This window comes from Bombyx mandarina, chromosome 23 (genome assembly GCF_030267445.1).
Source record: "Bombyx mandarina strain Sakado chromosome 23, ASM3026744v2".
Classification (NCBI taxonomy): domain Eukaryota; kingdom Metazoa; phylum Arthropoda; class Insecta; order Lepidoptera; family Bombycidae; genus Bombyx; species Bombyx mandarina.
Window position 1 is genome coordinate 12,164,317 of NC_143229.1, and position 25,989 is coordinate 12,190,305.

Consider the following 25,989-nt stretch of genomic DNA (forward strand, 5'->3'; position numbering starts at 1 on the left):
CAAAAGAACTTATTTGAGAACTTATTGAGATAAATATGTATAACGAGCCCTTACAAAATTAGTTTATTAATAGATACTAGAGGTCCCGCAGTAGTCGAAATTCGACTATAATTAATTGGAATTGTAAGTTTGTACACTATTATGATTGTATTTTACACTTCTATAATCACAAATTTCGCCAAGACTACACTATAAAAAATATTAACAAAGACAAACAATATTTAATCTATTCTCAATTTGACAACAGACGTCAAGAACAAAAGTTTGACAATAAATAGTATGCATGCGTGTGTGCGTCAAATACATGGTATGTAGTGTGTGTAATGTTTTCTTTATTGATTTAATGTATCTTTTATGCACTATTTTAAAAAAAAATTAGCTTTGTGCACTTCTTCTCTATATTCTCTATAAGTGTAGAAAATTGCATACTCCTTCGTCAGTGCAATTTTCGTAAAAAGGGATACAAAGTTTTTGCTTCACGTATTAATATATAGATACAAGGATTTTATTGTCTACTTTCTAGTCTTATCATGAGACCATCTGTCACTTGAGACTTGAGAGCAAAGAGTTGAGACTTGTCAGCAAATGTAATACATGCTGGAACTTAAACAGTAATTTACAATTTAACAGTATAGTACTAAAATCAGTTTTATGTAAAGTGGTTCCCTGTGATAGAAAACGAAGCAGTATTTTGGTAGCATAATATTTAAGCCCAAAACTTAAATAAGTTCCTTTATAAAACCCGAATTAAACATTGTGTATGGTGTATCGAGTAGCTATTGCTGATAAAGTTAACAGTTAATATTAAGATACTGAATAATTATTTTGAAATTATAATTGAACTTATTGTATCATTAGTTCATAATGGTCTCTTGCTTTGCCTACGTATCTGCCAGTAGTAGCTTCGAGGGGCTATTCTAGCTCACGAGGGTCAGCCTGAGAGAATTTGTTAACATCTGCCCTAGCAAGAAGCAAGCACCGCAGTGCTTCGCTGAATCTATCACCGGATCGGAATCGCGACCCGTTCAGGAGATCCCGCGAAAAACTCAGTGTTAAAGTCATTGATGTTGTCGGTACAGTTCATATATCGATTCGAATACGCGTTGTATGCTTGTGTTTTTTTGCTTAGGTGTGTAGACGAGCTCGCAGCCCACCTGGTGTTAAGTGGTTACTGGAGCCCATAGATATCTACAACGTAAATGCGCCACCCGCTTTGAGATATAAGTTCTAAAGTATCAGTGTAGTTACAAAGTAACAACGGCGGCCCTATCCTTCAAACCTAACGCATTACTGCTTCACGGCAGAAATAGGTAGGGTGGTGGTACCTACCCGTGCGGACTCACAAGAGGTCCTATCACCAGTAATTACGCAAATTATAATTTTGCAGGTTTCGTTTTTATTACACGATGTTATTCCTTCACCGTGGAAGTCAATCGTGAACATTTGTTAAGTACGTATTTCATTAGAAAAATATTAGACACGAACCTTTGCTCGCTCAGTTAAATCATTCTAAGACTGAAGTCAATCGCTGATGTGATTTCGTGATACTAGTATGTACCGCAATGTTAACATGGACTGCCAAAAAAAATACCATTTATATTTCTTCACAGACCATGGAAAGGCATGATGATCATAATTATTTTATTGAATAGATGGAAATATAGTAATGCGTTTCGGTTTGAAGGGTAGGGCAGCCGTTGTACTGAACTTGAGACCTTAGAACTCATGTCTCAAGGTGGGTGGCGGCATTTATATTGTAGAAGTCTATGGGCTCCGGTAACCACTTAACACCAGGTGGGCTGTGAGCTCGTCCACCCATCTAAGCAATAAAAAAAAGACAATAGGGGGCGCTTGAGTAATTTAAAGAAACTTATATTTCTTTTACAATCTGCGATAATGAAGACTATCCAGATTTGACTACTTTATTACACAATAGAAATTAAATAGAATCCCCGAACATGGAGAATTGAACGGCTCAAATTATATATTGAGACTAGCGACCCGCCCTCGCTTCGCTTCGGAAACATTAAAACACACATGAAACCAAAAAAATAAAATATTTTTTTTTAAAAACGTAGCCTATGTTCATCAGGGACAATGTCGGCTTCTAATGGAAAAAGAATTTTTCAAATCGGTCCAGTAGTTTCGGAGCCTATTCGAAACAAACAAACAAACAAATCTTTCCTCTTTATAATATTAGTATAGATTATCATTGTATTTTCTGCGTAACAGCGTTCGAAATATCAAGTTCGCGTGTCGTTACACCATTTGACATTAACGAAATAAACGATTCCAGGAATGTCGATTTTGTGGAAACAACGTGACCACGATGAAAGAATTATTTATTTGTTACGTTGTAAATCACGTCTCTTAGATTAGATTCGCCAATTCTACTGATTAGTTTTACGCGCGCGTCCCGTTATATCACGACTTATTCGGTAATCATTATAAGCATAAATATTTTTGTGTTTATTCTCTTTGCGTTTATGGGGACGAAGGGAAGATCTTCCGCCGAGCGGGTGATATTAATCAGTAGAGCTTGCTAGGACTCGGTATTTCTATATACAAGCTAACCTGAGATTCAGGCGTCTGTCAAATATCTTATGTTTAATGATGGCTATCGCCACACGTTCCTAAGCCAGTCGCATTGTAATACAACTTAGTACAGTTGTTGTTGGTACTCCAAATAAGGTCTCTCTCGTAATGCCATTAATGGATGATCTACGACGCGGGTAGTTCTAAGAAATCAATGTTGCGTATCCGGGTTTTACCAGGGACATATCAATAATTTGTCACAAACGCTACGCTGCGTAGACATCACTGTTATTGTAAACTTTATAATGTATTCTATTAATTTCCAATATGCGTAATTACTGGTGGTAAGGCTTCTTGTGAGTCCGCACGGGTAGGTAACACCATCTTGCCAATTTCTGCCGTGAAGCAGTAACGCGTTTCTGTTTGAAGGGTAGGGCAGCCGTTGTAACTATACTTGAGACCTTAGAACTTATATCTCTAGGTGGGTGGCGCATTTACATTGTAGATGTCTATGGACTCCAGTAACCACTTAACGACAGGTGGGCTATGAGCTCGTTCACCCATCTAAGGAATAAAAAAAAAAACTATAATTTCAATTGACCACTGGCCCAACAAGGAATAAGTGGATAATAATGTTATTTCCGATATTAGAATGTGGTATTAGTAATCTTAGTGACCAAGTGTCCAAGCATCTGGACACTAGATTGAACTACGTACTTCACTCTGTAACTGACGGACCTAAGTGGCTTAAAATCACAAAAAAGGTCACAGGTGGGCGCATCACGATTCTCACAAATGAGCGATCGACTGAAGGAGGAAGAGGATTTATACCATACTAAATGACTTTTATAATCTATCTTCTATCTATATATATATAAATTAATTGCTGTTCGATAATCTCGCCTAAACTCGAGAACGGCTGGACCGATTTGGCTAATTTTTGTCTTGAATTATTTGTGGAAGTCCAGAGAAGGTTTCAAAGGTAGATAAATATGAAAATGCTCGGAATTAAATAAAAATAGCAATTCCTTCAACATGGATTCCTTTTGTTTGTTTTAAGTTTATTTTATACCAAAGTTTAGGTCTTTTATTTATCGATTGAGGCACTACGAAGTCTGAAGGGTCAGCTAGTTATAATTAAAAAGAAAAGCTCAGCGGCGGTGTCGAATTGGAAAGGCCTATGTCCAGGACTGGACTGCTATAGGCTGGCAATGTGTGATGCAAAGTAACAATTGTGGCTTTATCTAAGGTTTAGTTAAAAGTATCGATTTTTTCATGTTATATTGGGCAACGAGATAATCCACCAACTAAGAAGTAGATATTGGAGCATACAATGTGGATGCTGCTACCCACTTTGAGATATGGGCTTCCTGCTTGATGGCGTAAATAGGCAGGGTAGAAACAACTTGGGAAGCTTCCAAAACGCTATAGTAATTAAATAAATTCACTTAACGCTTAATCCTCTTAGCACTAAATAGCCTGTAAACACGACAATACATTTAGTGCAATAAAAAAAAATTAATGGAGTTTAAACGTATAAGTAATTATGGATGTAAAACCTGTAATTAATCACGGATATAAAACGAGTAATTACAAGTCGATCTTGGTCTTTTTTTGAATTTTTTACTTGGAGAGCGATTAATTTTACATTTGACGTCGGCTTTATTCGATACATGCGAACCGATAGTCGGAACAATTTAAAGTCATTTATGTTCGACCATTGCTCTAATGGTTTTCAAACTAAAAATGTTTATGAACTTTCATATTAAGATACATAAATGTATTGTATACTGCGCAATCATCGTATTCACCATTTAATTTCAACGGTTAGCAAATGCTTGTAGACACATTGTGGTAGAACGTCTTGTGAGTCCGCACGGGTAGATTGCACCACCCTGCCTATTCGTGCCGTGAAGCAGTAATGCGTTTCAGTTTGAAGGGTGGGGCAGCCGTTGTACTATACCTTAGAACTCACATTTCAAGGTGGGTAACGGCGAACTAACCCATAGACAGCCCACTGAGTTTCTCGTCAGATTTTCTCTGTCGGTCGCGATTCCGATCCGTTGGTAGACTGTGCGCAGCATTGCTCTTGCTAGGGCTAGTGTTAGCAAATTCTCTCAGGTTGAGAATCAGTCATCGATCTAATGAAAAAAAATTATTAATCCCGGATTCGAAGTAGATCCAGGAATTTTCAATTTTTTCACCGGCAAATCTAGATTAAAATAAATCTAAATTAAACTCCTTTGTACATTGAAACAAACTGTAGCTCAGTTTCGTTTAGTCTGAAGTCTTTGAGTTTCTAATATCACAATGGCTATTATTGTTCGAGCCTGGACCGTTTCCCAGAAGAGACAATGGTTGCTTTGCACGTAATAAATTACACTTGAACCGAGATTAATAAGTTTAATTGCCGAATTTAAACGTCCATTGTAGAAATTTGATTCTATAATATCTAGTGTTCTTCGAATGTTTAATTGATTTAATTTATTTGGCTCTTTGTTGCTTTAAGAAAACGGGCCTATGATCCGTATGACATGAAGTGATTACCGGAGTACACAGGCACCGTGAATGCCATCCAATCTGAGACGTGAGGTCGCAGCTGTTTCACTCACGCCAGATTGCTTTGTAGCACAAGCAAGCAGGATAGCGATACCTGCTCACGCGGGCTTAAAATATGCTTCACCGCTAATCATGCGTATTTAATGAATATGGTAAATCGCATTCATGAAACTGTCTAATTTAATTGATTTGATTGAGTGGTCACGGACGATTGTTTTTGTTTATTTTCGTGTTTTCATTGCGAATTTACTGCCACGCTATTTCGCGCATTTTGAGAGTGGATACGTTCAGTATCACTATGGACCTTAATCAAATCCATTAAAATGAAATCATTCAGTATCGTCAAAACTATTTAGCTTCAAATATGATAATATAGCTCAATTAGTAGCTGTAAAGGAACTTACTGATATAATTGTATCTGAGTACGACTCTCAATACCAACCCGCGTCTCGGTTCAAAACTATTCTTCCCAGTTTGATACTATATTGTCATCCAAATACTATTCAGTTGTAATATTTCAAGGTCGCCTCCCGTACTGGCCGAGTTCTGGTTTGATCATCTACGACCTTAAAAGTACTAGCCGAAGTTTCATGTGCGTCAAACTACGACTCAATCGTAAATTAAATAAAAAATAAATATGTACTCTTACTATGAAACCCGAAAGGGATTCAATTAAACCGAACACAAAAAAAATTTAGCACGAACGAGACGCTAAGTCCTCATTGAGCACTTTAGGACTAAAATCGTGTGCTATAAAATGGGAGCTAGACTTTGATTAAAATCTCACCGCTTTTAATTTGCGCCCGCCATTAAAGTCTGCGTGAGAATGAAAATTATCCCTTCTTTTTTTTACGTTCAATCTCTCACTAACTGAGCCGTCGGATACTTGCACAGAAGTATAGAAATACCTAGTTTCGAGTCACACGGAAAAAGTTGCGCTCCGTATCTGTCGTTGATCGATGGAAAAATAACTTCGTCAATAGTCTTAGAAGAGTCTAGAAATTGATTAGATCGTTCAACTCACAACGGCTCTGAGCTATAATGTTATTTATGATAGGCCGGATGTTTATAAAAATACAAAATAATAAACATTATAAAAAAAAATCGCGGTAAATCGCATGGTATACAAAGACGTGGAATTCATACTTATTGTGATGAGCACAGGCTAACTCCAGTGATATTTACAATATGATAGCTAGTATAGTGGTTTTTAAGCTATTGCATCATAGCTTTTATCGCGGGCTTTGAGCGCGGTGACCGAATCGAGAAATTTCGTAACGAAAATAAAACCTAACACCCCCCCCCATTCCGTCTACCATGTAGCTCGCGTTCAACACATTCACACACGTTGCGCTTGTGTAGTGTTTGTGAATAAGTGCACGGCGGGACGTCGCACTGCATGCGCACCATGAAAAATATGCCCATCTCTCTCTCTCTAGGGCGGTCTAGCTTGGGAGTGTGAAGGGAGCAGTTAATGTTTTGCTTTTGTGATTGTTTATAAATATAGCGTGGTCTTATTTTATTATTGTTTTAATATTAAATTATTATTTTCTAATTATAATTGCATAAGTTGATAAAAAATGCTATGCAATAGCTTTACCGCGGCAGTCCCCGAGTGCAACACGTGTTTTTTTTTTTTAAGTCAAGATCACGCTTTACAAAGTTGTAAAGCGTGATCTTTGACTGTAAAGTGTGTGACTTTTAAATGAATGGTGTAAAGTAATCAACACTTTGAAAATAAACACATGGAATTTATCTTATCTAAATATGTAGTATATAATTATTTTTACGGGATATAATACGTATTCATTTTCGCATATCTTTTCAAAAATTAAGTAAAAGACCGACGAACTACATATTTTCAGTTCTATCAATAGCTATACAAATATAATTAATTATTGTGTGTGTGTGTGTGTTTGCTACTAAGATTTCATTCAATTGTTTTGTAGGTAAAGTAGTTTGTTACACCTCAGATATCGGTAATCTAGGAAAGGTTTCTGCTGTATTACCGTAAGCGGGCGATAGATAGCGTTCGAGTAGTTTTAGAAATCGAACATCGATTAACCACAGCGAAGCGTAAACGGGTTTTCACGTCCATAAGAATCTAACAGGTCCACCAGATGACAGCAGTCAGTGCAGGGGTGCCCCGTCTTCGGGCATCTCTTCGCTGCTCAACCAAGCCCGACATTATTATATCTATTTATATATTATTGTATTATAATATATATGTATATATTATTGTATTATAATTATTATTGTCGATGTAAAGTGCACCAAACATATGTACGAACCCTCTCTCCAGTCCTCCCAGCATTACCTTCACTCCTGCCTTTTATGGCAGGGAGCTTTTACCCGGACAATGGGGTTTGCCTCGAAGCCCGTTCCGTGCGAAGACCCCTCTTACTTATTTACCAGCCTTATTAAACACCTGCAACTCTAGCACTAAGAGCAAGCTTAGGGATCCTGGTAACCGTACTCGTGAAACCTAACTCATACATCAGCCCGCTGATTTTCTTCATTCGCGAAGCTGTTCTTGAGTTGTCAGGTCTCCTTCGGAGGCGCTCGAGCAATTATTAGCAGTTCCCACCCATGCTGGCTGTGCCTATGCTCGCTCATCTGTCCTGGTGAAACAGGAAAGGCCAGCGGGCCATCAGTAATCCGTCTTACGTAAAAAGAAGCAGGTTTCATTAGTACCTATAATTAATTACAATGTGTCATACATTAACGGGGACGCTGAAGTTATCGTGAAGTGAGAAATTGGAGGACGGTGTCACTAATCACTAATCATGTTTGTTAAAAAATTGGAGTAATCAAAGACTCATAAATGTCTGTGCTACTTTTGATGATGATAATAATTACAGCTTATTATTAAAAAACAACAAACAACGTACTTAAGTGTATGCGATGGTAGGTAATGATGTATCTAACAATAACCAAACGAATCTCACCTATACTAATATTATAAAGGGGAAGAGTTTGTTTGTTTGAACGCGCTAATCTCAAAAACTACTGGTCCGATTTGAAAAATTCTTTCAGTGTTAGATAGCCCATTTATTGAGAAAAGCTATAGGCTACATAGCATCATGCTAAGACCAATACAAGTAGAGCACCAATAAGGAATGTTTCAAAACAGGGGTTTAAATAGCTTCCTTAACATTCTATAATTCGAAAATATTTTCACTTTCTACGTAAATGAAGTGGGGGGTAACATTTAGCGTTATGCCAAAGTAGCTATTCCACGCAGATGGAGTCGCGGGCAAAAGCTTGTCATAAAATAAAGTATAAAGCTTTTTCTCATTTATTTTACGAGTACGTGAATTTTGATTAATCAAATGAATCCCGTTTGGATTTAGGAATTATTGTGTTTATAAGATATACTTACATGTGATGCTACGTACCAGTTTTGTGTGTGTGAATATGTAAATACGTTGTTCAGTCAGTGAATTGTATTATGAAGTGTAACAAACAAAAAAGACATTTAGAAACATTTGTAAACCGCTCAAACTCGAAAAAGAATTCTCATCGAATCTCGTAACAAGAAATTTTCAATCGCCACTCGAAGCGTTTTCCCAACGAAATTTAAATTTCAATGCACACTCATCGATGGTCTAAAATATATGCAGCATACCGTTTTTCAATCTTCCTAATCCACGATTACTGCAGAAAGAACTGAGTTCGCGGCTTCATAAAAATGCAAAGCAAATTCCGATCAGAAAACTGATTACAGATTTCGCATTTGCGCCGAAAGCGTAATCCGACGAGTTAGCAGACGGGTTTTTACTCTTCTTTTACTGCAGCACCTTTTTCATCGAATTTATCACAAGCGTTTTTTTTTTTTGTAGTCACTTTCTTATTGAGAAGTACGTGATAGTCTTGGATGCAAGTGATTGGCCCAAAATGAATGACGCTATAAAATACACCAATGAGGGAAACCCATTCAAATAGTAATATTGTTGCCATATGATTCTTAATGCCATATAAGTTTAACAAAGAATGTTTTGTATAATAAAGAATATTTACCATAAAATAAAAAACGGATGAATTAAAAGAAACAACAAAAGAAGAAACAGCGAAATTCCCTCCGCACGTTGCGATGGATATAATATAGAGATATAGCCCAAGAAGAGGTTGACATCAGGTAGAACGTAAAACTCATGCCAAATCCTATGCGGCATGATAAGAGGACATGCTGCGCCGAGTCCACATGGTGTGGGATAAGAGCTAGAAGAAGAAGAAGATGGATATTTTATAAAAGAGGATTTGCAAGAATTACCGTAAAAGGTACTTTTTATACGATACGCACAGACACCAATTGATTTGGTATTTCAACGAACATTTCTCTGATCTGTCATAAATTCAGAACTAGAAATTAGAATATTCATTCCTCCGTGATCACGAAAACTATTACGTGTTTGAAACGTCGAAAATGATTATTATTATTTACTAGCTGACCCGGCAGACTTCGTATCGATAAATCGTATATTATAGTAATCGATAAATAGAAGATCTAAACTTTTGTATAAAATAAACTTAAAACAAACAAAAGGAATACGTTCGACGGGGGACACATCAAAGGAAAAACAAAATTGTTATTTTTATTTAATTCCGAGCTTTTTCAAATGTATCTATCTTTTAAACCTTCTCTGGACTTCCACAAACAATTCAAGACCAAAATTAGCCAAATCGGTCCAGCCGTTCTTGAGTTTTAGCGAGACTAACGAACAGCAATTCATTTATATGTATATATATATAGATTCATCGCTCATAATCTTGATATCGGTGTCAAAAGCCCATCCCGAACTCTAATAGATGTAATATATGGCTGAGTAGAGAGTTAACAAAGAACGGAAAAACGAAAATTTTCCAACAACATATCGTATTCCCTGTTAAATGTATTAATATCTACGATATGTGAATCTGTATAAATATTTCCATTAGATTCGTAGTCGATTTGGAAATCTCTCGTTCCGTCCATTAATTCGTATGGCTTCGCTTACAATCTCGACAACCCAATTTCACAAATACATTGTGTTTGACTTTCGCTTTGATACAACGTAATAGTTTGGTTATTCGTTGAATTCTGAGTATGTTTGTTTCGATTAATAGTTATTTCGACATTTTCCAGATTTATTTTCGACGAATATAAAAATTAATGTTGTCAACACAATAAAATAGACTAAACTCTGTTCTTGAATACACAAAAACATTAAAAGTAGGAATTTGTCACATGTTACCGATGCGAAAACCGCGTATGAGACAAAAAAAAAAGTAAGGATGTCTACCAAATATATTTCACAAACATAATAAGAATTAAAATTTGGACTTATATAATTTATTATTAACTCACTGAACCAACAACGCGAACAAAGCGGCAGCAAAAAAAAATGTAGCATTTGTTAAAAGCGAATGTCCTGTAAGCTTTTTCTTAAATAAATCAAGGTGTATTTCTCAATGGACCAAGAACGCTAAATGACGTCATACAGCGGACCTCTCCAGAAGTCTTTGTTGACTTAATAACTGTCATTTATTATACTGTTTGAAACGGGATAAGAGCGGGATTTCCCCGGTAATAACGCAAAAGGAGAAATCAGCGTTATTTCCCGCTTATAAGAATGATAAGTATGTTTGCCTTTTATGGTAAGCGTTTTTGATAAATTAAGATAGGAAGTACTTAGTTCCGTATGAAGTAGTAAGATGTAGGGTCAACGATCACGCTCTGCTCAGTCGAATATTAAATGAATAAAGAGCCCAATTGCACACTAAAAACAAATTTTCTCTACAATCTAAGTACACTAAAATTTTAATGTAACGTCTACATTATTAAAGGTATTTATTTCCACACATAGTGTAAGAAGTTTACATAACAGGCACTCGCGAAATACTTGTATATAAAAATAGTATTGTATGTTCAATTCGAATAGAATAGAATATAGATAATAATACTAGAAGCCCCATTCCTCTTCATGCGATCAAGATCTTCACACGGTCAATGATCGGAAACCCTGGAAACAATAAAATCCTGTCTAAACATGATGGTCACGACAATCAGCAGTGAAGAAACGACACGAGGACAAGATGCAGTAAAAAATTCTGACCACAGAATAGTACAATTTTGGTAAGCACTTATCAGAAGCTAATGGGTTCGGTAATTCAGCGAAATCTGTTAACATGAGACACAACAATATTGTGTGTATTCAAGGATTTAATTATTCGCATCTCGATTGTCACTCATGATGGATTAAACGCTTAAACGACAAGATACAACGACTTATGTAGATTTGGTTTGTGGCTCAGATTCTATGTTAGATTATCCTCAGGATCCGGTAATGATAATTCTGTTTACGCATCGTCTTTTGTGTAATTAAGATCATCTGGGGTATACGTAGATCTAAGTACTCGTATGTCTTGAGGTTTCGCAAATTTAAATAGATGTAGAGGGTAGCTATCGCCGAACATAAGAAATTTGACAGATGGCCGAATTTCGCTAGCTATATTTTCACGATTAGTTTGTGTATATATAAAATCCGAACAATTTAAGGATGCAACCGACTCACTAACTCTATTATTAAATGCCTGCAGCTCTAGTATTAGGAGCAGGCCTAGGGACCCTAAGCCTGCCACCTATCCAATAAAGTAGCCCGTTGAGTTTCTCGCCGGATCTTCTCAGCGGATCGCGATTCCGATCCGGTAGTAGATTCATTCGCGAACTAGCTTGCTTTGTGTTCTTAAGTCTCCTTCGGTGGCGCTCGGACAGCTGTTAGCAAATCCCACCTCTCCTGTCTGAGCCCGTGCTCGTCCGCGAGTCCTGGTGAAACTAAAAAGGCTTCCGGGCCAACAGTAATTCTTCGTTCCTAAAAAAAAAAAACAATCGGACTTATGAACAATTTCACCCTCTCGGTGGAAGATCTCTTTGCCTATATCCCAAAATAGATATTATATGAAGCCAAGGTTTGGAGTATATTATATAGTGAAGCCGTACTGCCGTCCAGCGTATATACACCCACACTATATCTACTGCGACATCGATGCCTTGTCATTTGAAGGGCGTAACAGCCGTTCTTATAATATAACTGAGATTTTGGTCATTGACACAGAACTATTTCTGTGCCAATGTCTGTGCCAGTGCAATCGTCTCTTATTTATATAAACCCGCAAAAATATAATTTGCGTAACCACTGGTGGCAGGACCTCTTGTGAGTCCGCACGGGTAGGTACCACCATCCCGCCTATTTCTCCCGTGAAGCAGTTATGCGTTTCGGCTTGAAGGGTGGGGCAGCCATTGTAACTATACTGAGACCCTAGAACTTATATTTCAAGGTGGGTGGCGCATTTGCATTGTAAATATGTATGGGCTCCAGTAACTACTTAAAATAAGGTGGGCTGTGAGCTCGTCAACCCATCTAAGCAATAAAAATAAAATAAAAAAACTTAACATGGAATCACCTAGTTACAAAATTACACGAATAACAAAACAAAAATAACTAGTATATTAAAGTTAATCCCAATTAATATAGCTGATACGAAGTTCCGATGAGTTTGTTCCGGACTCGGCGATCAGCGGCGGGTCGAATCGAATATTTTATTTTGGATCCGCTTTAATGTTTGAACAAAAACACAGGATCGAACCACTAAAAGCTTCCGACGGGTGCTTTTATCGCTTTCCATTCGTAACTGAAATATGTTTGTTTTAATTTTGAAACGAAGTTCCTTATGGAACGATGCGGGGGGTACCAGGAAAAAACGTCCGTAACGTAAGACTTTTATTAGTAATGCACACAGTGTACGACTTAACTTTGTAATAGCGTACAAAAAATATCATTTTTGGAGTTTACTCCTTTAGAATCGATTTACATATATAGGCCCGGGGTATGAAAATTATGGGGACCAAAATCGTACTAGCATGTCACACGAAATGCGTTATGCGCATGTCACACGAAATGCGCGCCGGGCTGCTGCGCCGGCAGTCCGCCACAAAGCCTCGTACTGATCGCGCGTTTCTCTCATTATTGTATTTTCATATATTTGTTAGTCGTTTGTTTTGTGTCTCGTTAATTTGTTAATAATCTGTAGTGTATCGTGTTGTCGTAATATAGAACTATTTCTCGTATTGTTTCGTTTAATTTTTTATTTATATCCAGTAAACTCCAGTCGTGCGTCGGAGCGGACACACACACTTTTTTTTTTATTATAATTTTTTTATAAATTATTGTGAATGAAATAAAGTTGATAACTTTGTAAAGTAGTTATTTTTTTATCAATAAAAACTCATAATAAAAATAGTATACCGGAATAATTATCATCTTTATACTTCGAATAGAACTTAAAATTAATATTTTTATAATAAGGAACTTCGTTCCTATGCGGTGTCCCACGACACCACATATCTTTTTATTTGTAACGCTATTTAAAATAGTCCTGGCTTAATGGGCAAGACGCATAGTTCGTTCGTATGAAATGATGCAAGTGTGCCGAGCCTCGGAATGGGTCTCCAGCCAGGGACGTCTTAAACTAGGATGGGGCCCTTGGGCACACAGGAATTTGAGGCCCTTTTGGAAAGTAAAAAAAGCGAATTATAATAACATTTTTTTACTGAGTATGAGACCGTTTATTATAGGTAATCAAATACAGTATGATATAATATGTAATTAATGATATTAGAATGCTGCTGGTTTTTTGGTTACGATTTCGATAACGGTTTCTTTCGGGATTTCTGTCGAGCAAAATCTTCTATTATAGGCATAGTATATGCCTTGTAAACACCTTCTGATTACTGATTTGTGAAAAAAGTATAATGTGCTTAACAAAAATGTTTTGAGAATAAACGTGTGAGAGAAATTGTCGGTCTTTCGGGGGCCTCTGAGAATGGGGGCCCTGGGCACGGGCCCCGTGTGCCCTTATGGTAAAGACGGTATTGTCTCTAGCTACTAAACTTTATATATAAGCACGTATATAATATACGATTTTATGAAGGACTACGATGAAGGAACAACATCGTGTAAACAAATAAATACACAAATTAAACGTTGAAAGTGTACAAATTTGCGGTAATACCATAAGGGGGAAATTCGCATGAGTAATTTTAAATATGCTACCCGCTTGTGCGGCGAAGTAGTCGTGGATACCGGTTTGAATCAAATGGAGGTTATTGAGCAGAAGTATATAGACTTTCCTAAATCATATACATATGATAGAGGCATTTTTTTTTTGGTCAGGAGGAAATCGCCGGACTTCCGCCCTTCCCTGGGGATAGAGGGCGGGGCATGTCGGAGTCGAACTGACTAAAACCTCCTATCCCTCAACAACCCGCGTCCGAACCTCGCATGAGACAGAACCCATGAAAAGGCAAAGGGGGATAGTGAAGCGTTTAGTGCGGAGCACATCTATGACCTTTTTGTAAAACATATATATATCCGTGAATCGTAAATGTCCTGAATAATATGACATAACGATCACTCTTTTATATTATTATATTTTAATATTTTGACAATGGGCCACCGGGCTATTTAAATACGAATACTATTATAATTTAAACTGTAGTAATAATGTGTTTCTACGTTGAAGATATTTGCATCAAAAAATTACGATATGGCGTTATACGATACGATAATAATTGTTTTTCATTATACTCGTATGACGAGTTTCACTAGAGAGATTTTAATATCACCTTTTGTGTTAATGACTTAGTTATTTTTTTCGAAGACTGACGTGTGATATATATAAATTTCCTTGAATTTTAACTTTGAACAGGGATATGTCATTGCGCTAAGAGGACTACATAACAAAGTGGTGAGGAATCCGGTCTAGAACTTTGTAGTACGAGAAAGTAGCCTCTATAAGCGTATTTAATTATTTAACTTCCGTAAATTTATAATACTTTCGTAAGAGTTTCCGGGTAGTATGAATGATGGTAATACTGCTTGTTTTTGCCGTGAAAAAACTCCAATAATGTAACCCAATGTGTAAGAAAATTACCTCAAATATTCTTTACATCGCGTGCCCTGCGAAAACTATTTATGATAGAATAAAATAATGTACTACGACTTTGTAGAACACATTATTATTTACAAAAGGTGTCGCGACAGAATATGTTCAACTATTATAGTTATGCCGCAATAAGTGTTCTTTTGTTAAAAAAAAATAAAACAACGTCAAATATCGTTGAAATTTTTGTTAAAGACCCGAGCGGAGCCGGAGCTGGCTGCTAGTAAAAAAAAAAAAAAACTCACGACAATACCTAGTTTATGATTAGATTTGAAAACTGTGTTTTCCACTTCATATCAAATTTTAAATCGCCACAATGGCAGAACCTTCAAATTATTCTATCGCTAAGTGTCACCGAAACAAGCAAATTTAAAATACATTGAGCTTTCATTTTATTCAGGTTATTGAAAAACCATATCACAACCTCAATTAAAACTAGGGTTATTAATTACTTTAATTCAGTATCTGGGGCGGTAGACGATACCTCGCTCAAAGTTTGGTGAAATCAGCCACTTTTATAGAAAATTGGGTGTACTTTAAGTAAAAAAGGAACGTACTAATTATATTACAAGTACAATGAAAAAGTATATCGATTAATCATTAGAGGAAAATTACAGGGTACGTCACATTTATAAAGTTAAATATTCAATGAAAGTTTACTAGTATGTATTGACTTTTTGTTTGTGAGTACATAAAATTCGTGCAAGATTCGTACTATGCTTATAAATTAGCTGCCCAATTTACATATTTGTATTGCTATACCACAGCACATATATTTGGATAATTATAGATGGTGATAGGGTATATTAAGCCCCTACTCTTTGTGACGAAGCAGTTACACATTCCAATTTGAAGGGTCGGTTAGTCTCAAAGCCAGTTTATTTTGTTATGTCTGTGAGCTTTACCTCAATGTGGCTATTATACTAATTCCATTTCTTTATTTTCTCGATAACAGTTCCTATGGAAACTTGAACGAGCGACTTTTTACATTATGTATACATAGAAACTGATAGGGATGGAGCTATCGATAAACGTAACACGATAACAGACCCGATATTTTTTTACAAAGTTTAAGAAACTAAACTATTGTCGGATAATTTTGTACAAATTTATTTGTAGTGTGTAACTTAGTAGTAAGTCAGTCAGAAATATAGCGTTGTGCAATTAAGACGTGCATTTTATTATATCCCGCGAACCCCGCACACCGCATGGCGACCCTGCCAGGATTCGAACCTGGAATCTTCTGATCCGAAGTCCGACGCCTTATCCATTAGGCATTATACAATTATACATTTCATTACAAGATGTAATTAGATTATGTTGATATTTCATTTATTTATTTTAATCAAAATCTGAAGAATCGTCACTGTCACTCGACATTCTCGACACTCTCCCCAACATTTATTATAAGTTCCTGTACTTCTATATTATCGAATGCCACATAAATTTCCGTATCCGACGCTATAATGTTTTGGGTTCTTCTAACAATTTTTTCCCAATCATTTTCGGCGGTTACTTCCGCACATGCATTTTTTAATAAATCTAACATCTCGTTTGCCGTAAAAGAGGGATGGGTATTGTTTCAAGCGGCGAGTCCTTTGATTTGTGCCCATATTAGTTCTATAGCATTGTACTGGCAATGATACGACGGAAGTCAAAGAACCCAATGACCGCATTCGGCAGCTATTTCGTCGGTAATACATTTTTTTTTATTTTTTTTTATTGCCTTTGTAGGCAGACGAGCATACGGCCCACCTGATGGTAAGTGGTCACCGTCGCTCATGGACGTCAGCAATGCCAGGGGCAGAGCCAAGCCGCTGCCTACCATAAAGAACTCTCCGCAAGCCTCGTTTGAAGAAGGACATGTCATAGCGCTCGGAAAACACCGTGGAGGGGAGTTCATTCCAAAGCCGGATGGTACGTGGCAAAAAAGATCTTTGGAAACGCACTGTCGATGAACGCAGCGGTTCCAGATAATATGGATGAACTCTGTTCCGATGGCGGGAGGTGCGATGATAAAAAGGAGATGAGGGAATCATCTCGAATAATTCCTCAGAGCATTCCCCATGGACCATGCGGTATAAAACACAGAGAGAACCGAAGTCCCTCCGTAGACCCAGAGGTTCCAAGCGATCCGCGAGAGCAGGACTATCGACCATCCGAACAGCCCGTTTCTGTATGGAGTCAAATGGAAGTAGCTGGTATTTGGGAGCCCCGGCCCAGAGGTGAGAGCAGTACTCCACGCGAGGTCGGACCTGCGCTTTATAAAGCGCAAGTCTCTGTCCAGGCGTGAAATACCGCTTCGCTCTGTTGAGAACTCCCAACATTTTAGAGGCCAATTTGGCTTTACCTTCCAAACGACTCCGAAACTGGACATCGCTCGAAATATCGACCCCCAGAATCCCGATACTCGCGGAAAGCTGCAGGGATACTCCTTGAAATTCCGGCGCCATGACAAAAGGGTCCTTCTTCGCAGTGAACGCGCAAACCTGTATCTTCAATGGGTTGAACTGAACTGAATTCAGTTCACCCCACTTGGAGACCCGCCCCAAAGAGTTCTCCACTTCAGACACAAGTTTTAATCGCCTCTCGTGTACAACGCTTCGAGAGAGACTCTGATGGCCGATATATCGCGCATCCCCCGTGCTGTCATCCGCATAACAATGCATGCCATCAATAGATAGCATGTCATTGATATGCAGTATGAAAAGCGTGGGGGAGAGCACCGAACCTTGTGGAACACCAGCGTTGATGGTCATGGTATCGGAGCAGCAGCCGTCGACGACAACTGCGATGCTCCGTCCATCCAAAAAGCTAGCGATCCACTTGCAGAGTCCCTCAGGGATCCCGTATGCTGGAAGCTTCGATAGAAGTGCCCTATGCCAGACCCTGTCGAAGGCCTTCGCGATGTCAAGGCTCACAGCGAGAGCCTCGCCCTTGCTTTCCAAGGCTTCAGCCCATTTATGTGTGAGGTATACAAGAAGATCGCCAGCTGAGCGACCATGACGGAAACCGTACTGCCGGTCACTGATCAGCTGGCGATCCTCAAGATACTTAAGAAGTTGGATACATAAGAAGTTGATACATCTTTTAGGGAGGCTTTTTTTTCGATTTTAAAATATTCACGGATTGTACTTTTAATATAGTATTATCCACATTTTCGCCATGACGTTGAAGTCAGTCAATTATCTCTTGTTTTTTATTGACCTGCGTCGGCATTTTGTCAATTTATCTGGAGTGATACGAGGGCTGCACTAAAAGTATCGGGAATGGAATATTTCCACTGTTCCTGTCATATTAAAATGTTTTTAATTGAAAACTCCTTGGTTCTAAAAATCGAATACAATTTATTTATTTAAAAAAAGATTCTCGGTCTTGTCACGAGGTTTTGTCAAACTTGTTTAGTCGTTGAGAAAATGGAATTGACTCGAGAAAATTCAAGAGCGATGATTTATTATGACTTTCGAAGTGGTTTAACACAAAAACAGTGTGTTGACCGGATGATTTCTGCATTTGGTGATGAAGCCCCATCCAAAACCACAATTTATCGCTGGTTTGCTGAATTTCAATGTGGACGTGTCATGCTCAGTGATGATCCCCGTCAAGGTCGTCTAAAAACTGTAGTCACCCAAGAAAACGTTGATGCTGTGCGTAAGCTGATTGAGGAAGATCGACATGTGACATACCGCGAAATTCAGGCAACTTTAGACATTGGCATGAGTCAAATACAAATAATCTTGCATGAACAATTAGGTGTAAAAAAGTTGTTTTCCCGATGGATACCGCATTCGGTCTGTGAAGAGCAAAAAGCGGCTCGCGTTACTTGGTGCGTCAGAACTCTCGAAAGATTCCACGCAGGATCCTCAAATGCTGTATACAACATTGTATCAGGTGACGAATCCTGGATATACGCGTACGAACCCGAAACAAAAAACCAGTCACGAGTTTGGGTGTTCGAAAATGAGTTAAAGCCAACAAAAATTGTTCGTTGTTGGAGTGTTGCAAAAAAAATGGTGGCCACGTTTGTCTCCAAAACCGGCCATGTTACGACTATTCCTCTTGAGGGACAAAGAACGGTTAATGTAGAATGGTATACTAGCATTTGTTTGCCACAGGTCGTTTCTGAACTCCATAAAGAGAACTGCAACCGCCGCATCATCCTCCATCACGACAATGCGAGTTCTCACACCGCGCCCAGAACAAAAAAGTTTTTAGAGCAAGAAAACATAGAATTATTAGACCATCTGCCGTACAGCCCCGACCTCAGCCCTAATGATTTCTATACTTTCCCTAAAATAAAGAATAAATTGCGCGGACCGAGATTTTCATCACCTGAAGAAGCTGTGGACGCCTACAAAACGGCCATTTGGGAGACCCCAACTTCCGAATGGAATGGTTGCTTCAATGATTGGTTCCATCGTATGGAAAAATGTGTCCAATTTCGCGGAGAATACTTCGAAAAGCAATAAATACATTTTTAAATAGTAATGTTGTGTCATTTCGTTAATTCCCGAAATTTTCAGTGCCGCCTAGGTATGTAGCGTTGTTCATAATAATTATCGACGGTTCTTCCAGAGATTGCACCATTTCTTTAAACCATCCTTCGTAAATCTCCGTAAAAAAATATATTTGAATGTTTTTGTTGTATTTGTCTTTATTCAAAACATAATACATATATGCGATCGATATAATTACTTATTTGGTAACACTACAACTATCAAATTAGAACTCGATAACAACTTAAGCAAATTAGATCGAGAAAATAAAGAAATGGTAATAGTATAATCAGATTTAATAGTATAACGGCCGTCTGGTGTAGTGGTAAGTGACATGGTCACTACACAAGGGGGTCGCGGGTTCGAATCCCGCCAAGGGAAGATATTTGTATGATAAATATCAATGTCTTTTCCAGGGTTATGGATGTATATTAAATATATGTATGTGTATAATAAAAATCTTACATTTATATCCATTATCTGGTACCTGTAACACAAGTTCTTTACGAACTTATCACGGGACCAGTTAACTTGGCGTGATTGTTAGTAAATATTTATTTATTATTATTATTTATTTAAAAGATTTGTGGGTATATATGGAATTCTTTGAATACCACTGAAAATTGTCTGTCATCGTTTCGATCGTCGTGGATCCTACAGTATTCTCAGCTGTTCGTCAGATGATAAATCAAAAAGTTTTTAATTCAACAAGGCTTTCAGGAGAACTTTTGAATCGTCATGACTTTACGGGTCGGTTCGAAATCCGCCTACTTATCGCGAAGCTTTTCCACTGGTGGTAGGACCTCTTGGGAGTCCGCACGGGTAGGTACCACCACCCCGCCTATTTCCGCCGTGAAGCAGTAATGCGTTTCGGTTCGAAGGGTGGGGTAGCCGTTGTAACTATACTGAGACCTTAGAACTTATATCTCGAGGTGGGTGGCGCATTTACGTTGTAGATGTCTATGGGCTTCAGTAACCACTTAACACCAGGTTGGCTGTTAGCTCGTCCATCCATCTAAGCAATAAAAATAAAAAAAGCTGCATGTTATTCTATGAGGACTGTAACACCAATCTGTCTGAAGGTAGACAATATTGATGTTATGATGACCTATGGGCCTATGTGACTTATGTAACTTATGCATTGCTATGTCATATATATATATAATTTTCAGTTTAATATTACAAATTCTTTATTTAAATACAGAATTGAATTTCTATATATCTTTCTATATAATAAATAAATAATAAATATTTACTAACGATTACGCCACGTTAACTGGTCCCGTGCTAAGTTGGTAAAGAACTTGTGTTACAGATACCAGATAACGGAAATAAATGTAAGATTTTTATTATGTACATACATATATTTATTATTCATCCATAACCTTGGAAAAGACGTTTTATATTTATCATACAAATATCCTCCCTTGGCGGGATTCGAACCCGCGACCCCTTGTGTAGTGACCATGTCACTTACCACTACACCAGACGGCCGTTATATATATTTTTTAATTCTATATACATATATATATATATATATATAATTGAATATATAGAATAGAATAAATATGTCTCGTATCAGGGTCATGTGTACAAATTTTTACGACCAAACAAACGCTGTAAACGTATCCAGAATCTAGGCGACAGGGTAGAATGAAATAAAAGCGACGAACGGTTTGCGGGCAGCCTTATTATTGATCAATCGTAAACTCTAGAAATCAATAACAATAATTTCTACATACAAGTTCTGATTATGAGTCGTCGGTCTACCGAAAATTTTTCGCCCGCTTGGTAGATCTTCCCTTTGTTGTTACCCTCAAAAGGCGGGTTCACGGATTTTTGTCAACAACATCAAGGGTACGCAATGTAAACACCATGAATGCCGTGAAGCAGTAATGCGTTTGTAGCTATATTTGCAGCCTTTGTAACTATATTTGAGACCTTAGAACTTATATCTCAAGGTGGGTGACGCTTTTACGTCGTAGACGTCTATGGGCTCCAGTAACCCCTTAACACCAGATAGGTGGTGAGCTTGTTCAGCCTTCTAAGCAATAAAAAAAAAGAATGAGAATTTGTTCTAAAACCAGAGCTCTTGATAGAGAAAAGGACATTTTTAACTCATTATTAAGCAATATGTTATTTGGTAATGTGAAATAAATAAATTTTTTTTTAGTCAGATAGGGTCTCATAGACTCTTTAAAGTCGCCATTACTTTCTTTACCAACAATTGGAAATTGATTTTCAGCATCGAGAAGAATGGGCAAGAAACTATTGAAAAATTATTCTTGTTTTCACTTTTTATCCAAAACTATAATATGCTCAATAGAACCGGCGACTGGTTTATTTGTCAGACAAAGTTTAAAATTAAACTATGAAATCCATAAAAATCCATATTCAATTTTTCATTGCAAATAAAACAAATTTCTACCGAACAGAACTACCTTTGAAATCAGAAGAAAACATTCAAAGATTAGCTAGGTTATTACGAGTCAAATGTTCCTAACAAATGGAATACAAACAAAAATGTTGCCTTGAAATAAATCCCTAACATTACGCAGTCTTGTACGACATCCGAGTTATGCAAATATTGTTCCGTAACAGGTGGAGAGAAAGGTAATCTTCCTCTTTAAATATATAAAAGTTCTTCAATGTTTTCGAGTTATTAAGCCGGATTTCGTGTCATGAATTATATATTTAAATATAATAAAACCAGCATCTGGTGTGTTTGTGCGATGAAAATAGAAAGCACGTAACTCAAAAAGATTAATAGTACCAGAGATTTTTGATTTCTTCTCTGTCTGTTTGTATCTTTGGCAAAGCATTGGTTGTATTTCACTAAAATCGGATTGTGTAAGAGCAATTATCATTTACGGTTCATGAAATTTTCTTTTCTAGTTACATAGTCATTAATACGAAAGTAAGTTAAGTTTTCACGCCCAAGCCACTGGGCCGATTTTAACGAAGCACGGTATGAAAATATTATGCAGACTGGGAAAGAATAATACGGGCTACTTTTCAACCTACGGATCTCTGCCCACGCGACATAAATAAGCGCAGTCCACACAAAGCTGCTGACGGAAAACTATGTTGAAAATATTATTAAGTATCATAATACTAGCTTAAAATAAAAACACTTATTGATATATACTTACTAGTTGTAGGATCTCTTGTGAGTCCGCACCGGTAGGTACCCAGCCTATTTCAGCCGTGAGACAGTAATGCGTTTCGGTTTGAAGGGTAAATTTACGTTGTAAATATCTATAGGCTCCGGTAACCACTTAACGCCAGGTGGTCTGTGAGCTCATTCACCCATCTACGCAATAAGGATAAAAAAAGTACTTAAGGAGGCATACGGCTTTAATATTTTTCTATTTTTTTTAGTATATTAAGGAGAGATTTACCACCTATCGAGAACGGAATCAAAGCTTTGATTAAGAATTGCTGTTAGTGTTTTTTGTTAAAATGAAACGAACTTACCGTCGACCTGATATTAAGCGGTAAAACGTGACTATAGACCACAACTATAAGGCCACTATCAAGTTTGAGAGATAACCTTTTACTCGCAGGTTGACCGAGTTACTTCACGGTCCTCCTCCGTGCATCCTCAGTGTTGAGGATCGTGACCTTTATGGAACACTTTTGTTAGGACTATGTTCCTCCATTCCTTCCTGTCCTCCGCGCAGTGGATAGCGACATTGATGCTGGAGTCCAAAGTCGTCTTAATCTGATTGAACCAGCGCATGGGCCTAAACCCCCTAGGCGTCTTTCCTTCCAATTTGCCGGTGATGATAAGGACTATAGGACTAAGACTATAGGACTCTACTTTCTTACTTCACAGTACAAGTAGGAAAATAGAGTCCTATAATCTTGACTGATGTGGAGTTATGAAGTTAAAATATCAATGTTATTGTATAATGTCCATCCCCTTCTGTTAACCGTAATGTCTTACTGATTATTACTGGCACTATAGAATTAAAATAATTAAAAAAGTAAAAGCGAGTTCGTTGGTTGATTGAGCTCAGGGTTCATCTGTTGGAAGTAGTTATTGGAAACCACATACATCGCATCGTTGATGCCATCACCCACCTTGGAGTATGAAGTCAACAATTGAACAACGGCTGCCGTACCCTTTAAGCTAGAAGAGAAGGTTTTAAAAAGAGACGGTTAGTTATACCATTAAACCTTACTGGTTGGTACCGCAATATTATCTGTTTCTGACGTGAGCCGATTTTGAACTTAAATCTGAATGAATGGGAAATCGTTACTTGAATGGAATCATGCACCCTGAAGTAATTAGCAATATCATGGAACTAACATTCATAAAATTAGAGGTACCAAAAGAAATATTCACTTTAGAATTCAATTTTTTTTCTTACTTGTAACCTATGCTAGTAGCCTCATGGGGTTATAATATACTAGTTTGACGTGTAGACGAACTTACTGGGCTCAACCTGGCAAATTTGCTAAACAAGTCCTATTAAGAATAATGCTTCGCTGAATCTACCACTAGATCGGAATCGCAACCCACTTACAAGATCCGGCGAAAGACTCAGTGGGCTTAGAATACAAATATTTTAGTCTATTATATAAAGGGCAACCGATTTCCAGAATACTCGAATAAGTATGAAACGAATTTTCTAGAACGCAAAGAACTATGCCCATTAAGAATTGTAAAGCCGACGAAGAAGTCATAAAATAACAATCAAGAGCGAACGCAATCCTCATTGTTTCACCAGAACGCGTTCACGTAATTTATATCGCGAGTCGTCTCATGAATATTCCGCTGTAAAGCCTTCCCAGGTCCATTCAATAAGTTTTTCAATTATTATCAAACGTTCCAACTTGAACAATAAGCACCTACATATAAAGCGGTTTTCCAAACTCTCAAAACGTTTTGGAACAGCTCGAGTGTTTTGTTTTGTAAATCGTGAACAGCATAACAAAAGACCTCGATTAGGGTAAATTAAAAGTGGCTGGTCTTTTATTCAATTATGAACCAAAAATTTGGGAATTGCGGTCCGATATAAATTGGTTTGTTCTGAAAACAGAACTTATCTGGCAGATGTTCAGATAATACAGCCTTGAACACATTTTGTTTGGGATGGATTGGAATTTCTGGTGTCTTAGAAGTCTTTCTAGCTTTCTGTCACCAGGGCAGCTGGGCGAGCATGGGTTAAATCAGGAGGGATTGGATTTGCTAATAACTGCCCGAACTCTGCCGAAGGAGGCCTGTGAGCTTAAGGGTTCCTGCTCCTCGAATGCATTTACAATCGCATCGGAATCGCCATCCACTGGGAAGATCAACTGGGAAGATTTACTGGTGGTAGGACGTCCTTTAAGTCCCCACGGGTAGGTACCACCACCCTGCCTATTTCTGCCGTGTGGTAGTAACGCGTTTTGGTGTGGGGCAGCCGTTGTACTAATAAAACTGAGATTTTATTACTCATGTCTCGAGATGAGTGGTGGCATTTACGATTTAGATATCTATGAGCTTCGATTACCACTTAACACCAGGTGGGCCGTAAGTTCGTCCACCCAACGAAGCTATAAAAAAAAGATCCGGCGAAAATTTTAATGTAGTTTGGATTAGTTCTTATGTTAATCTTTTCTACCAGTTCGAAGAGTCCCATGACCTCTGGGCTGTTACCAGTAGTTTTTGTAAGTAGTGGTCACTATACGTCTCATACTATTATGAAGATACATATCTTTTTATCGACTATTTTAATGGCACTTCGTAAAAGAATTGTAACAGAAATATCTATTATAAAGACAATGAGAGAAGGTTCGTCTTTCTTGCGCGACAAGTTTCCGGTTTGAGGCTGAATCGGGACTGAAGTGTCCACATTTGCCGGTTAATTTTCAGTCTTTTCCTGAAAGTCGGCACTCTGGTAACTTAAATAGTATTCATTATACCTCACAGTACCGGCTTTATAGCCCCTGCTCTTCTAGAGAATATTAAGGTTCTAAAACAATAATACTTACCACTTGAATAGGTAGACTTAGCCATCATTTTTTAATAAAACAGCTCTCCTCACTAAAAACTAGGTTACGACGGCTTAAAACGAAATGCGAGGAATATTGAATTTTCAAACGTGTATTGAATCAGAGTTTAACTAAAGGCAAATTTTCGTGGAATAAAAATACATGATTACAAATAGTCTGATCTCTGTATTTAAATTTCCAATTACATACATTATGTAATATAATTATTTTCATTACAATTCAAAATAATCATTTAACATAAGCAACACGGCAGCTTCTTAACGGTAGTCAACGACTATCCTGCCCCTGCCATTGGCACTACCAATGCCCAACTGTAGCTGCCACAACTTAACTTTTCAATCAGAGCTACTTTCTAATGCTAAAAACACCCTCCACCATCACGCCCTCTTGAATCCTCATCTAAAGAAGGCTTGCC

At 37.6% G+C, this 25,989-nt stretch overlaps 1 protein-coding gene across 1 annotated transcript in view; it reads left to right on the forward strand.

The window, feature by feature from the left end:
* Positions 1-25,989, forward strand: part of LOC114248298 (uncharacterized) — a 74,339-nt gene that overhangs the window by 903 nt on the left and 47,447 nt on the right. The gene's annotated exons all lie outside the window — the stretch shown is intronic.